General features: G+C 27.3%; 1 protein-coding gene across 1 annotated transcript in view; it reads right to left on the minus strand.

Moving 5' to 3' along the window:
* LOC148312351 (protein cortex-like) overlaps positions 1-16,117 on the minus strand; it is a 283,504-nt gene that overhangs the window by 148,590 nt on the left and 118,797 nt on the right. The window lies entirely within an intron of this gene.

Raw genomic sequence — 16,117 nt, forward strand, 5'->3', positions numbered from 1 at the left:
CCTTAGTTAAAAGTAATTTATTTATATTTTATATCATATTTATATTATATACATTTACCTCACTGCGTTTCAAAGAAACAGTTTATGAATATATAGATTAAGGATTCAATTCCATATAATATATTTGGATTATTTTTCTTTTTTTATTAATTTTTAATATTAATAATCGATTTTTGCTTGAAAAAATATACAAACTTCTCGTATTGAAATATCAATGTATTTTTTTCTTTTAATACATTAAATTTTGTACTTTTTTATTTTAAATGATATGTAATTAATTTTTTTCTCGCTCTCCATTATTTTGCATTGTATTTATTATTGTCTTATGAAAGCGCTAAGGAGTGAATTAGCTTCCCTTGGGAACCCTAGATTGATATGCAAGATAGGAGATAATCAAATAGATAGTTTTTTTATTTGATATTTTTAGGAGAAACGTTTTTTTTACGTGGCACGTGCGCCACTGATTGTCTCGACCTTGTTAGATAAATTCCAAACCCCATTGTTGTTCGTACTCTTCTGACGCGAACCCGCGCTGTTTCGCCGTTCAAAGAAGACATCTCTGCCTTTTTATAACCCCTTTATCATTCCTCTGTGATTTATAACAGCGCCGCTATCGACGCGGAAGCGACAAAAAGAAAAGTTAGTTAACAGCTTCATTTTCCCTTCGAAACCAAAAAGGAGTTCGTAAATTGGCTATAGTGCTCTCATCACGCGAATAAACTATTTCTATATTTTTGCTGCTATCCTAACGCAAACACACTCTTTCTTCGAGAGATAAATGTAGTCTGACTGTAAATTTATAATATACTGTATAAATTTTTCTCTTCCATATTTGTTCACCGCCATCGTATTATGGTCAGCACGCTCGGCTACCGTTCTAGAGGTCCCGAGTTTGATTCCCAGGGGGGATCAAAAATATGTGATTTTTTCACTCTAATTTACTATTTATTGCCCTGGAATGGTGCCTGAGGCGGAGGGATTATCACCTGTCCTTCATGTTTTAACGATCAAGATAACACTGCGTTTATATGATGCAGCACCCTTTGCACCATTGGGGCGCGGATAAGGGTTTGAAAAAGAATCAAATATCATTTTTTATTAACTATTTTTTACGCAATTCTTAGTTCTCAGTTCTCAATTCACAATTTGCAATCAGTTCCTACAAAACCCTGTTCTACTTAAACTAGAACTTAAAATATTTTATCAAGTAGAGTGGAGGAAAAGTCATTTTACAAATTCAAATTAATTCTGCCCCCTTTTACATGTGATTAAAACCTTTATTTTAAAAATCACCCAAATTAGAATCTGACATTTTATTTCAATCAGTTTTATCATATGAATCACTCAATTTACATACTGATTTTCTATTTCAATTGAAGTTGTATAAAGATTTATAATAAATATAAGTTCATTTATTCAGATCCGTTTAAAATAATAAATCAGTTATGGTATTGAATATTAATATTTAAATTCCTTTTATTATCTAATTATTAATTTTACCACTCCTTTGTTTTATCTGAATTTCAGATCAAATCCAATTTACCGGTTCAAGATTTGAATGGATATTGTTGCTGTAAAGAGTAATTCGTTATAAATGAAACGATTTTTATTGAATCGAGATACGGAATCCGGGGCAGGTTGTTAAAATTAGTTCACCACTGTGAATGGAGCTTAAATATTTTAGATTTTATTATTTTATTTTTAATTGAAACTTTTATTTTGAATATTAAAATTTAATAAAAAAAAAAATATTCATTTAATATATTTACATTTTTATTTTTAACATAATACATTTGAATCATTTATACAATACATATGGAGAACTTTTATATTTCGATTCGCTGTATTATTTCATTAATTTATTTTTTATTGATCGGGTAGTCTCATTGAGGGAATATCTATCCATTTTTCATTTCCAATTTACTTGAAATTCACCTCCATTTCTTCAAATCTATTGTGACATGTGTTTTAATGCATTCAGCATCATTATCAAACACGGTTTTTGATAACACATAGTATAATAAATTTTATGATTAAGTTTATATACAATTTAAGTCAGTGGTCAATGTAATAACCCAGGAATCTAAAGATCCCGGGTGCGATTCTTGTAGCATTCAGGTTTTTCTGGGATATATGAAAAAAAAAAGATTAAAATTAGTTTTGTAGAATAATATGATGGGAAAAAATGTTTGTAAAATGGGTACCACTTTTTTGAGATTATTAATGTAAACATAACGAGTTTAGAGACTAACTGTTTATAAAAACATTTATAGTTCTCGAAACTAGTTTCATTTATATTAATCAACTCAAGAAATTCGTCGTATATGTATGTACAAGGGATATTTGTAATTGTATTTGTAATTGTTTCGTTTTGTTGTAGGAATTCTAGGCGTGTTTCAATTAAAATACCTTTTTTGAATGATTAATACTGGCCCTAAAAAAATTAAATATTTGATATTTGTTTAAAGATAATTTAAATATTTATTATATATTCTTCCGGTGCCGTTATGTCTCACCAATCACTCTGGAGAAAGCTTGTCTATTCTCAGCTTCTATAAACAACTCCCCTACTTTCCTTATTCCATCTAATCTCTTATACTTCTCTCAGCGTACACATCTGCTTTTCTCCAACTCCTCGACATCCCTCTATTTTCCCATCCATGATATGTTAAAAGAAGACATTTTCTCACCTCTCAGTAATTATTGTAGGTAAGAGATCTTGCGTTTTTAAAATTCATTAACAGTTCACGGCCCATTCCAGAAATCATTAAAAAAGGTTGAAAAATTTACTTCGAACAAAATAAAACACCACTTAAATAATGTGAAGAATATTTTTATTTTAAATGGTAACCCATTTCCACAGATTTTATAAATGTTTCAAATCCCCTGAGATCATCGGAATTCCATCTAACATCATAAATGACAAAATGCCCCCATATTCCGTTTTTTGCGACACGGTAGTTTTTTTGTAAGAAAATAGAGCTGGATTTTTTTTATTTTCTTTAAGAAATGGAATCTATATGATGTTTCAAATTGCTTAAACTTATGTGAAATAAATAATTCTAGTGATTATTCGTTAAGAAACAAACATTTCTTTTTAAAATAATATTCGAGTAACAATGAATATATTATACTAAACCTATTTTTAGGCAGCCGACAAAAAGGTCTGGAGGCAATTTTTTGAGCGGTCATGAGAAGAATAAAGTTTATCAATAATTTTTCAATAAGCTGACATGACATTACTCACGAAAAACATACACTTAGATTTACGGGCCAAAAAAAGATCGCGTAACAATCTAACAGCTATTGAAGTTTATTCAATTCATGTCGACAGCCGAAAGAAATCGTAACATAACCCTTTCAGACAAAGCTGTATTTTAATTGCTAATAAATGACTTAAAGGTTTTTTTAGGGTAATGGTGAAAACCAGTTGAAAATACTCTTGTACAATCATTTTAACATTATACAGTGTACAAGAAGATTTTTTTTTACCTTTAATCATTGAAATTCACAATATGCATAAATAAATTGATCCCTTAGTGCTAAAACGTCCTAAATACATTTCTTCCATTAGAATATATAATACATATTGAAAATTTAACATCGCTTTTTTTTAATTTAATCTTTTTTTATTACTTTTCAAAAATGCTCACCGATAAAAAGAAAACTAAATAAATTTTGAACAAAAAATAAGACCGTATCAAGTAAGAAATAAATATCGATTTTTCCACACAATATTTTCGAAACTGTTTCATTATGAAAATATTCAAGTTACCATGTATCTAATACCATATTCATTTATTTTTATTTCAAAAATAGTTTTGTGACATTTTGAGTGTGTCTAAAAACTTGTTCACAAATCTGGGTTTTCTCTACTAGCACTACTATCAATCATTAATAGAATAGTGATTGTTGCACGTGTGTAATGAAAAGGATATTTTCTAGCATTTCTCATGTATGTGATTATAATCCAGAATTCGGACTTCACATACAAATGCAAAAGTTTCTGTTCAGTAAAAAGCTTCTTTCATCTCACCAACAAATGTCTGTAGTGAAATTTTAGTGATTCAAGCACTTTGTTTCGAAATTGAACCATTATTATATAAACACACTGAAAATGTTGTAATATTGTACTGATAATGGGTAAAGGCTTAATAATATTTCGTATCGTAATATGTCATCTCACAATTGATATCTCTAGTGAAGTTTTAGTGGTTCTTGTACAATGTTTCGAAATTGGATCATATACACACATATATATATATATATATATATATATATATATATATATATATATATATATATATATATATATATATATATATATATATATATATATATATATATATATATATATATATATATATATATATATATATATATATATATATATATATATATATATATATATATATATATATATATATATATATATATATATATATGTGTTTATATATATATACATATATATATATATATATATATATATATATATATATATATATATATATATATATATATATATATATATATATATATATATATATATATATATATTATATAATTTGTGAATGTTACACGTGTGTAAAGTGATCACGTAAACCAGCCTTTCACGGTAGTAAGTTTCGTAAATGCCCAGACTTCCATATTCTTCTTCATCTATGTTGAGGTGTCAAACATTAATATGAAAAATAACTACTATTATTGGGGATAATCCAGATTTGTGAACAAGTATTTGGACACACTCAAAATGTTATACTGTTTACCATGTATTCGGTGTGAAAGGTGTTAAGTAGAATGATTCACCATCCACCGTCATACAGTGAGCCTTGCATGTTACGGTCACCCGTCATCACTGATTAGTCCTGCTCGGATGATTGATGACTGGATCGACTCTATACTGTACACTGGGTACGCTGCCAGCACGCAGTACGCAGGCTCCTGGCTGCAGTTACATAAGCAAACACAGCCAACACGCGAATTGCTTTAATAACATACAAGTATCTCCCGACGAAGAAAACCCAGTTTGATGACTTAATGGATGTAATCCGACTGCTTACGTATATTTACATGTAAAAATATAGAGTTTCCTGAGATGAGAAATATTTATGGTTTGTTTTTGATAATTCTACATTTCGTGATATGAATTTCTCTTATTTAAAAAGTAATAACTAACTATCACCCCGCATAGGTATAGAATAAAGAGGTATAGACAATAGAACCCCATACCACTCTGTCATTGAAATCTCTGCCTCTTCCACATTCATACATTTCTTCATGTACCCGTCGATTTTTCCGACTTTTGACCTTACACTTCTATCTAACTTAATTTTCTTTGATTTTCCTCTCGTATTTCCAACTACAAAATTTAATTTAACTACATAATTCAATAAAACAAACGATTGATTATAACGTTAATTATAATGTGTATTATTCCGTATGTTGTATATGTATATATATATTTATATATATATATATATATATATATATATATATATATATATATATATATATATATATATATATATATATATATATATATATATATATATATATATATATATATATATATATATATATATATATATATACATATTTATATATATAAAAAAATATATATATATATATATATATATATATATATATATATATATATATATATATATATATATATATATATATATATATATATATATATATAAATATATATATATATATATATATATATATATATATATAATATATATATATATATATTATAAATATATATATATATATATATATATATATATATATATATATATATATATATATATATATATATTTATATATATATATATATATATATATATATATATATATATATATATATATATATATATATATATATATATATATATATATATATATATATATATATATATATATATATATATATAAACACATATATCCGCCTCATAAATTCAATTTATTGTTCTTTTTTCACTCATTCATTCCACATATCCAAACCATCTCAACCATTTCTTAATTTTAAATATTTACATTTCTTCCCAAGCATTCTGATATGAACATATAAGAAACCTGTGCTTTATTATTTTTTATTTCGGTTATACTTATAAATATAATGGATAGAATGGAAATAGTAAATATAATGGTCTTATAATTGATTATGACACGTGTTTCGATGCATTTCGCGTTATTTTCAAATAGCATTTCACAATAGATTATAAAAAATTATGACAATTACCAAATAAAATTTAATAAAAAATGGATTGATATAACCGAAAAAGGTCTGCCGAATCAATTAATGAAATAAAATGTCTTTACTATTGACAACCAGGTACAGCCAGTGAATATGTTAAAAAAGGTCTTTATTTATTTGATGAGACTTTCAACTTGTACAATAAGCTACCGTTATTAACAATATTTTCCTAATGGTAAACTTATGTAACATTAAATCTGACCCTTTGAATCTCATGAATATATAAAATCCAGCGTTAAATTGACGGCGGCTTGAATTTGCATGTTAATTAGTGCATAATCCACCTATTCAACTATCCATTAACGCGTGTAAACTCAAATTGAATGCACTTTATGCTTTATTATACGGTTTCTTAAGAAATTAAGCCCTACTTCACTCTTGACGTTTTGAAAGCTTATTACAAGCCATCTTTTTAAAGTATAATGTAAGTCTCACATTTACAAGAAAACCTATTCATTTCAAATATAAGATTTTAAAGTTTTTTTAGTTACTCTATAAACAACTCATTTATGTGATCCATGTAACAATGTTTTTTGTTAGAAGTCAACATGAACACAATCCTTCTGGTCATAATATTTTGAGTATGTTTTAAATTTTGTTTACAAATTCTGGATTAAGATTTACTTTATATCAAGATTTACGTCTATAGTTAAAATAAGATTTCATATTAGTAGAAACTAATTTTTTATATCAGACACTACTAGTTTCTATGCTAAGCGTGACGCCTTTATTTTATTAGTTTCCACCTATAATATATTACTTACTCCTGAAAAATTTTTATTTTTTTTTTAATATTAAGACCAGATATTTTTTAAGTGTGTTTTTAAATTTTCTTCGTTTATTCTGGATTTTGCATCATTTGTGAGTTATTTATATCAAGTTTTTTTTGCTGTTAATATCTCAACACATAAAAAAATATGGAAAGATCTACAATTATCTTGCATATTCTTCTTCATTTTTTGTTGAAGTATCAATAAAAAGATATTGGCTTACAAATACAGGACATTATATCAAATTAACATTTTTCTGGGAAGGTTTTTTTTTCGATTCCGTGTAAAAATTAGGAAGAAAAAAATGATACGATGTGAACAAGGATAGATTTTTCAAATATCGTTTCGAGTTGTTAATATTGCCTTGTGCTAAAATTAATTTTTCGCCTTTTTTTAAGAGAGCTTTTTAATGTACATTTTTACAAATAAATCATCATGACATGATAATTCCAATCATTTAAACCGTATTAAGAAGATTACTATTCTGGAATCCATAAAACGTTTCCAGTGCATTTCACATAATAGTGATAATAAAAGTAAATTGCAAGTGGAGTGGGATTTATTTTGACCAATTACCAAACAAATCGAGACTAGACATACAAAAAATCTAATTGACGTTCTTCCGTACAGACATTATTTACCTTGTGCAAGCAAAGGTACTCACTCTGAAGCTTAAAGATGTAATTATTTAGCTAAACGTGCAGTTACCGACCCCTTGACAGTAACTCGTCATTTTTTCACTGCAATATAAAAAATATAACTTCTTGATGTACCGTTTGTGTTTCTAATATTGTTTAATACATCAATCCTATTTTATTTATTTTTATTCAGGCTCCGTGGCATAATTGGTTGGCCATTGGAATACGAAACTGGTGTTGCAGGTTCGATTTCCGCCAATTGCAAAATAAATGTATAAAATATTTATAATCAATTGGTCTGGGTTTTTGCGATATAATTTTCACATTTCACTCACTCCTTTCAACAACGTCATTTATCAAAAATCGTCAATTTTCAGGTGATCATATTTTCAGAATGCCCTGAAAATGTAATATATTCCACCAAAAGCGGAATATGTTTAACTTAATATTTACCCGCTACAGGGCAAAAAGTGTTGTTTTTGCATTTTGAAGAAATGGTATTGTTTATATAAAGCAATATTTTTATAAATTTATTTATTTATCTTTATGTTTTTAAATATATATATATATATATATATATATATATATATATATATATATATATATATATATATATATATATATATATATATATATATATATATATATATATATATATATATATATATATATATATATTTATATATATATATAAATTTATATATATATATATATATATATATATATATATATATATATATATATATATATATATATATATATATATATATATATATATATATATATATATATATATATATATATATATATATATAAATATGTATATATATTATATATTTATATATATATATATATATGTATATATATATATATATATATATATATATATATATATATATATATATATATATATATATATATATATATATATATATATATATATATATATATATATATATATATATATATATATATATATATATATATATATATATATATATATATATATATATATATATATATATATATATATATATATATATATATATATATATATATATATATATATATATAGGTGTGTGTGTGTGTACATACATATATACATACATACATACATACAAAATCAAAATTCAATCATAAAAAAGCAATGATAGTATTAATAACTTGCGATTATGATTTGGATTTTAGCCATCCAAAAGAATCCTTATTAACTTTAAGCATTATTTCAACGCACGGCCAAGCAAGTTGCGTAGCAGTTATAAAGTTGACGATTTTGACGACATTTAAATGAAATCATAGTTCGTGACAAAAATCTATTGAACGTTGTTTTTTAATCCATTTTGTCCACCTTTTTTTGCCTACCACTTCGGGAAAGCGATGTGAAGATTGATTAGTTAGTTAGTTTTTACAACATGTTACCCAAAAATCTATTCTTTCACATAATTGTCTTTTCTACGAAAGCCAATTGCATTTTTCTTTACATTTTATGGAAATCTTCCTTATGGTAGAGAAGAAGTTCGTATTTGCGATTTATTTTGTCGTGAGATTGAGTTTGTTCAAGACACTTGAGGGTCCGAACAAGTTTAAGTACCTCCATAATATAGTAAATCAAAGAACTAGAACATTTACAGGCCATGCAATGTTACTATTACGTTTTTAATTAAGGCACGTCTTGAATTATTGCAATGTGTGCATTAATATTTTACACTTGTTCAAATTGTAAAATTCTGACTTAACATCGAAGTATGGCCAGAACAAGACATGGCTAACGTCTAAACTATTATTAGTAATTAACGATTTCGAGAAATTTATTTATTTTCATATTCATCTGATAATAAAAAAATAGATATTTTTCGGTCTAATATTTTTTTAATATCACCCTGGACTGGCACCTGAAGCGTAAGGCAGAACACATTTCCTTCGTATATTTAACGATCAAGATAATACTGCTTCTATATAATGCAGTGCCTAAGCGGTTCATTATTAAAAATATGTGGTAGATTGGATTCGAACCCAGAAACTCAAACTCGAGAGTCCGTGACATTAACAACGGGACCACAATACTGCACTTGCGTTAGCACTTTTTGAATTTAAATTCAGTGTTTGTATACAGAAGTTTAAGCACACTTAAAATTTTATCTTTATTAATGTATTTTTTATATTAAATTATTAGTAAGTAATCACCACACATTTAAGCCTGATTTAAAATTATTATTTGATATTGATATCGACCTATTTTCTTCCCATTAAATTTTGTGGGTTAGACTTGTCTGGGCCCGACCCACACAAGTATAATGTGTAATTTTCTGGTTCGTGAATTATAACCTAGAAGGCGATCGACATCTCAGGAATGTAGCTTTATTTATTTAACTCGCTTCACGATAATAACACCGCTTCAAATTTAGTGTTACGTGTCACTAGGTTGGAATATGTGGAGATATTAATTGCATTATTATGCTTGCAATATATCAAGTGTTTGTAAAATCGGCCCAAGCCCAAATCCTACCAGCAGGACTCAGATAATAACTTCAACCTTTTAACTAAATAGTGCTGAGAACTTGATTTATTTTATGCTATTATTTTCGCGTCCAAATATAACATACATTAACCGTAATGATGTTTAAATTACACATAGTTAAACGTACACGATGCTGTATTTATCCTTTCAAGTTTAGTTTTCAAATTTTTTATACATACGAGTTATATTGAAGATGTTTTTTTTAAAGAGAACATGGAAGTCAGAGTTTACGGCCTAGGCTTATAGGGTTTATGAGCTGGTTTAAGGAAGTTGTGAAGATAATTCACAATAACTGCCTCTGTGCTAACTGCCAGATATATTACGTACTCTGGAAAACTTAGACACCCTGTTTTTTTGTGATTTTAATTCAACCTTTTTTTTTATAAAAATTATTTAAAAAGCCCTAGTTTTAGTGGAAATCTTGTGTTTTTAAATTAGTACTGAAAATATTTTTCTTCGTTGTAATATTTTTTAATACGTTTAAAGTGCTTACAATGGCTATGCGACCCTAACGGCCTGCTTTGACGAAATTTACCATACAATCTTACGCTCTACATAAAATAAATTTATTTTAAATATATATTATCAATTTTGTAATTTACGCAATCGATACCTTAAAATAAACCCAAGTCTACAAGTCTACAGAAGAGGAAAACAACAAAATATATATGTACAATACTTCTGCTCTCATAACAATCATAGATGGCTGTCGTGAACTCAATCATGGAACGTCGTGAGATTGTTCGTCTATACGAGTATATGTATGACTTCTAAAATATGAGTAGTGTGCTTGTCGATCATGATTAAAATGGTGAATGTTACACGTGTTTAAAGTGATCACTTAACCAAACTTTCTTCTTCTTCTGTTTGTGTCTTGTCAGGTCCCTTGACGTCAACTATCACTTGAGAGTAATTGTCCTTGCCCTGGGCAGCTCGAAATAGCGCCTCAACGGTCCAATCTCGTATATTCCAGAGTCAGGAGATATTATTCTTCTAAATCTTCTTAATACTGATATGTCAAAAAATATAACATTGTTTTATTCATTATGTATACACATTAGATGAACACAAGTCAAAAAAAATCCTAAAAAGCTAATTTCTAAAACTATGTATGTATATTATTTTGCAATTGTCCACTTGAGGTTCTAATTATTTTACGTTAGTAACAATTAGCATAGATAACCGTATTATTAGAGCATTAGTCTCAGATCAATAACAAAGCTATAATTTAAAAAATTGACATTATAATCTATGTCAATAAGAAGGCGTTGCGTTTGAATAATTTATTATTCAATGAATACAAAAAATAAATGAATATCAATCACCACAAAGTTGATTAGTATTCTAGAAATACTGGTATATTTCTTCGCAAATTGAAATCAAAATGTGTTTTATTTATTGATAAAATGTAATTAGATAAGCGCTTTGTTAATCGATTTATTTTGTAATTATTATTTCAGTACCTCTAAAAATATTGAACGCAAATATCTAACACAAAAAACCGTTATTAAAATTTGCATCCTGTTCCCAAAAACTCTTATCAAAGATAAAACATTTTTTTTTTAATAGGGGGTTTTAATTACATCACATGACAGTCATTTTTAGTTTTGCAATTACACAGGGGGTGGGGCGTTAAAGTAGGCGATTTTGAAATGACTTTATGATGCATATATTATTATTTAAGTACATACATACAAAAGCGATTAAAGAAACAAATTCGCATAGTTTAATAGTTCTTAATTGAAAGGCAAAGATTATTTGATAATGTGTGTGTGATAATGTTTATATATATATATATATATATATATATATATATATATATATATATATATATATATATATATATATATATATATATATATATATATATATATATATATATATATATATATATATATATATATATATATATATATATATATATTATATATATATATATATATATATATATATATATATATATATATATATATATATATATATATATATATATATATATATATATATATATATATATATATATATATTTATATATATATATATATATATGTATATAATATATATATATATATATATATATATATATATATATATATATATATATATATATATATATATATATATATGTATATATATATATATATATATATATATATATATATATATATATATATATATATATATATATATATATATATGTATATATATATATATATATATAAATATACAGTGGGTGGCCAAATTATTAGGGACACTTCGAATTTCCTGTAATTTTCATGTTCAAATGAATTTAATGAGCAAACAATTAGGTTTATTAATTATTTTTTTATTGATTGGGGTGCTTCATTTAGAATTTAGAAACAATGTTATGAAACATTTTATAAAAGTAATTAATTTTTATCATAAAAAGCGATTATTCAAAAATTTCAGAAAAAACCTTAATATTTAGTAATAACACCCTTTGCTGCGATTACAACTTCCAAACGTCGGGGCATGCTTTCTATGCAGATTTTTATATTGTGCCGAAGATTAGGGTTACCATGCCATACTCTGATAAGAGTTTCTATCAGTAACCGCTTGGTGGTGATGACTTTTTTAGCAATTTCCCGTTTCGTTAGCCTCCAAATGTTTTCAATGGGGTTCATATCCAGCAAATTGCCCGGGCAAGGCAAAACACATACTCAACAGACGTTTTTTTCAGCCAGGAATGCGGTAACACTCTTGGCTTTATGACACGATACCAATTCATGCATAAACACATACTCTTCATCACCAGGGAACCATTCCTTAGCCTCGGCTGGAGCCGACTCTTCAGTACTCGCTGGTACTGGTCTTGCCTCATTCAATTCAATTCAATTCAATTCAATTTATTCAATAATTAATATATACATTACAAACAAACATTTAAGGCGTATATATTAAAAAAAAAAAACAAATTAAAAATTACACAAGAAGACTCTTGTTAAATGTGTAGAAGAATCTCGCTTCGGAAAACTCCTTCGGACACATGGAACAGATCAATATCCAATGTGATATTGTTCAACATAGCGGTAGCTCTTCCTACAGGCATAACCATCAGCAGGTTGGTCCTGTGTGTAGGAATCTGAAACAATCTATGCCGACGCTGTCTTAGGTAACTATCGGGAACATACAGACCAATGCTCTGGATAATTTCAGGGTTATCGATCATACCGCGCAACAATCGATAAAAATGCGTAATCAAATACGCATTCCTTCTAGTCTCTAAACTATTGTAGCCAAGCATACCCTGGAGAAACTGGGTCGGGTAGAGCCAAGGATAATAGCCGTACTCTCTCATGTAGAGATACCTCAAAAACTTCTTTTGGACTTTCTCTACCATAAGAGAGTACTTAAGCTCGTGTAGCCCCCAGATCATCGAGCCACTCTCGAGTCTACTTCGCACCAAGGAGTTATAAAGAGTTCTCAGCACGCGGGTATTTTCGAAAACCCTGGCAGTACGCAGAACAAATCCTAGCATTTTCAATGCATTACTACTGACTGCCTCTATATGATCGTGAAATGTCAGGGTGCTCACAAATCTAACGCCCAGATCCCTAACATTCGATGCTCGCATCAGATTTTGGTCGTTCATTTTGTAGCGATAAAATAATGTTTTTTGGGCCCTAGTGAAAGACGTGATCGAACACTTGGAAACATTAAACATTAATTTGTTTCGTCTTCCCCATTCACATATATTTGATATATCTGCTTGGAGAAGACGAAAATCGTCAAAAGTTGTCACCTTTAAGAAAAGCTTTAGGTCATCCGCAAATAACAATCCCTTCCATGATATGGAGGCGTCCCATACCCTAAAATGAGATTATGGACCACAACATTATGCTAACAGGGTGTTTTTAGCCCTCTTTACCAGGCAGTCCGGGTGGAATTTTTCTCCTGGGCCCCGTCGGACGAATTAAGTTTTTTCCACCAAAATTTTAAATGTTGACTCTTCTTAGAAGCAGACCTATAAAGTATTACCATGATTGCAAAAATGTGTATTTTTTATTATCTTCTTATTTTATCATACAAATGTAAGTCATAAATACTTGATTCCAATCCGAAACAGTCATATTCCGGAGTGCTCTGGCCCATAAGAGTCGTTTTTTCTTCATGGCCTCAGTCAGGCGTAGTTTTTTGGTTGGACGTCGACCAATTAGATTTACTTCGACTAACCGTCTCCAAACTGTCATTTTGGAGGCATTGATTCTTACATCGCGTATCAACGTAGTGGACAATCAACACACGTTTTACGATTTTGGAAATAGATGTCCCTGATTTTACGGTGACCACGCGGAGTGGTGATCGTTTTTCTGCCACTTTTTCAGACGCGGGCTGCTTCTAGAGGTGGGTTTTTATGAATTTTTCTTTTTATCCGGTTGACTTCTGACTTCAAAATACCTGTAAGTGTTGCTATTTCTCTTTAGGAATATGTGGAATGAAGTAGTTAGGTTGGTACTTCCCTACATTTTCTTGGAGATATGTCTAAAGACTTGCCCATACTTAAATTTAGAATATTAAGGTTCAATTCAAACTAAATTGAATTTTAATTAAAAATTAATTGAAATCAACTTATTAAATTAGCGGAACTAATAAATTATTAAACAATACTTAATTTTTTAAAGTCTTGGACTCAAAAAACATACAGGAAAATGGTTTAAAAAAATATTAAGTGAGCTCACACCAACACCATTTTTCACTAATTAACACTAAAATGAGAAAAAAATTTACTTCTTTGATATTTTGCAGCATTGCTACGTCTTAAAAACAATAATTATGATACCAGCAACAAAAATAAATAATATTTTTTATTTAGAACAAATTTATTTGATCATAAAATTCATTTAAACTTGAAAATTACAAAAAAGGACAAGTGTCCCTAATAATTTGGCCACCCACTGTATATATATATATATATATATATATATATATATATATATATATATATATATATATATATATATATATATATATATACATATATATATATATATATATATATATATATATATATATATATATATATATATATATATATACATATATATTTATATAAAAATATATATATATGCATACATATATTTATAAATAAATATAAAAAGTATATAGTGAACTAGTAACTATTTAACTACATATGCATACGAGTAATGTATAAATCAAATAATGCCAGTGCTGTCAAAAAATATTACACTTTGGTATTTCAAACTTAGTTACATTCCATCTCGTTTCGTAAGAAGCCTTCACTGGTGTTATCTAAATTAATTGTGGTAAAGTGATTTGCTACACCAATTTAATCGAAATAAATGATTTCATTTCATTTAATATGCGTGACGTGATGTTAGGTACGTTCAAGTGAATTTTGAATATTCAGATCGCTAACTGATCTTCATGCATTTAGCATTAGTTCGGCGTTTCGACCATCAATCAAATGTAATTCAAAGTGCTACGAAGCCTAAGCACTTCTTCAATTACTCGACAAACACGTTTTTATTTATACAACGCGAATATCAAACGCTCAAATTAGTAGAATTTTAAAAGGGATGTCCATTGTAATATGAAAATACATTGATATTTGATTTTTACAGGTCAATATTTCAATATATAGTTGACAGAGGCTATTTCGATCACTTTTGACAAATCGTTTAATATTTTTATTTTATTTTAAGTACTACTACGCTTTTTACTACGATTCTGAACTTCTTCAGTAGCTTTTATATTTTTTTCCTTAATCTTTTATTAAGACGCTACTTTCTTGTATAGAACACTAACTCCAATGGTTTGTGAAGTGAAAACTCTTAATTTCCATACTACTGTAATATTTTATTAATCGAGTAATTTATTATTTTTGTTATTTGTATATTTTGGGCGATATCAAAAATTAAACATTTTTTGATACCGGGCGAATCACAGA

This window comes from Brachycentrus maculatus, unplaced genomic scaffold, assembly GCF_059751285.1.
Source record: "Brachycentrus maculatus isolate JH-2025_06_01 unplaced genomic scaffold, ASM5975128v1 h1tg000042l, whole genome shotgun sequence".
Taxonomy (NCBI): domain Eukaryota; kingdom Metazoa; phylum Arthropoda; class Insecta; order Trichoptera; family Brachycentridae; genus Brachycentrus; species Brachycentrus maculatus.